This window comes from Cicer arietinum, chromosome 3, assembly GCF_000331145.2.
Source record: "Cicer arietinum cultivar CDC Frontier isolate Library 1 chromosome 3, Cicar.CDCFrontier_v2.0, whole genome shotgun sequence".
In the NCBI taxonomy this organism is placed as follows: Eukaryota; Viridiplantae; Streptophyta; class Magnoliopsida; order Fabales; family Fabaceae; genus Cicer; species Cicer arietinum.
Genome location: NC_021162.2, coordinates 50,958,623 through 50,960,709, shown reverse-complemented (window position 1 = coordinate 50,960,709; position 2,087 = coordinate 50,958,623). Strand labels below are relative to the sequence as shown.

At 29.8% G+C, this 2,087-nt stretch overlaps 1 pseudogene; it reads left to right on the top strand.

The window, feature by feature from the left end:
* Positions 1 to 1,277: 1,277 nt before the first annotated feature.
* Positions 1,278 to 2,087, top strand: part of LOC101490277 (disease resistance protein Roq1-like) — a 2,519-nt pseudogene continuing 1,709 nt past the window's right edge.

Sequence of the window (2,087 nt, the reverse complement as noted above, 5' to 3'; positions counted from 1 at the left end):
CTAACTAAGAACACTATATCGTCTCTTGGAGAGAATAAGAATTATGTTAGTCTAGGAAAGGTTGCTGGAACTTGGAAAATTATAGGTATACCCGTTTCTTTGTCAAAAAGTATATAATAAGATTTCAAGTATTGAAAGTTTTGCTATTGAGATGATTTATGAGCTCAGAAAACTTTAAAGTTGTTTTATATCTTGTATTTGCCTATCATCTATGAAATATTAAAATTACCTTGTTAATTCTTTACCACATAGCATACCGTTTTGTAATTGGTTTTATAAAGAGTTGGTCGTTTAAAACTTTTCTATAGCAGTTTACAACTAAATCATTAATTCATTGAAAGTCCACTATAAAACCACATGCATCTTAAGAGTAAGGGACATTACAATTAAACTATACTGAAGCATAAATTATGACCATGACGCCAGAACTTCTCTCTATTGAATTCCTAAATTGTGTTATTGTTCTTTCCCTTAAAAAATTTATTATTCTATTTAGCAAATTTATACAGTAATGAATTTTGCACATCAAAATAAGTGGATGTATTTAATGTGTACCATAGATATTTTTGGAAATTAAAATATTTTAATGTTGATTCATTTTTAAAAAAATTCTTTAATTTTTATAATTTGGTCTTCTTTTTCTTGTTAAACTTTTTGGAGATATTAAATTTGTCTTTAACAACATTGTATTTTGTCAATTTCAATTTGAATTTTAAAACATAAAATATGGGATATAGAAACTAAAAACTAAATAAGATGAGGTTATATATGCTACACCTCTTTGTCATTTTTATTTCTTCCGATTTTCCACGTGTTTCCTCAAGAGATAATTTTGTTTGAGTATTGTCGAACTCTAAGGATACGTCTAGATGGAGGGTTTTGGAAAGAAAGGGGTGAGAGGACTTCTTTTTTAAAAAAAAAATTAAGGAAGCTATATAATATGTCTAAAGATAAATTAAGTGTAATTAAGATGTTATATGACAATTTAAGAGGACTTATTTTCTTTTTTCAAATTAAAGAAGCTATATAATGTTTCTAAAGATAAATTAAGTGTAATTAAGATGCTATATGACCATTTATCATGTAATTCTTTTGATTATTGTAAGATTTCAAATATATACCAAGGTATGGACATAACCCCAAAGGCCTACTCCCAAACATATCCTAAATGTGGACACATCTTCTATCCAGGATTTGAACTACATGAACAAAACACAGCAAATAGAGATAATAATTTGTATTATGTCAATTTCTTCATTAGTTCACTAATTGTCCTTAACAAATTGATTTTTCTATAAACTAATTGCATATATACTCTAATTAATTTTGACTAAGATGAAACTAAGAACTAAGAATTAATTCAAAGCTTCGATTGCCAATCACTTGTACTACTATAATGTGTAGGTCTCAATCAGAATACATATTTCTTAGGAATATCGTTGAAGAAGTCTCTAATAAGATTGATCGCACTCCTTTACATGTTGCTGATAACCCAGTTGCACTAGAATCCGCAGTGCTAGAAGTGGCATCTCTACTAGGAGGATGTGACTGGTTTGGCTCTGGCAGCAAAGTTATAATCACTACAAGAGATAATCATTTGTTATCCACTCACAGGATTGTGAAGTCATTTGAGGTAAAACAGCTAAAACATGAAAAGGCTCTCGAATTGTTTAGTTGCCATGCCTTCAAAAACAAAAAAATGGATCAAGATTATGTTAATGTTGTCAACCATGCAGTATTATTGTCATGGTCTTCCATTGGCTTTGGAGGTGATAGGTTCTCACTTGTTTGGCAAAAGTTTGGATGTATGGAAATCAGCATTAGATAAATATGAAAAAAGTTATACACAACATACTTAAAGTTAACTATGATGATTTGGAAGTAGATGAGAAGGGCATTTTTCTTGACATCGCTTGTTTCTTCAATTCTTACGAAAAGAGCTATGTTAAAGAAATACTAACATGGTTTTCATGCGGAAGATGGCCTTCAAGTGCTGACTAACAAATCTCTCATAAATCTCTCATAAAAATTGATGGCAATGGTTGTGTTAGAATGCATGACTTAATTCAAGACATGGAAGAGAAATC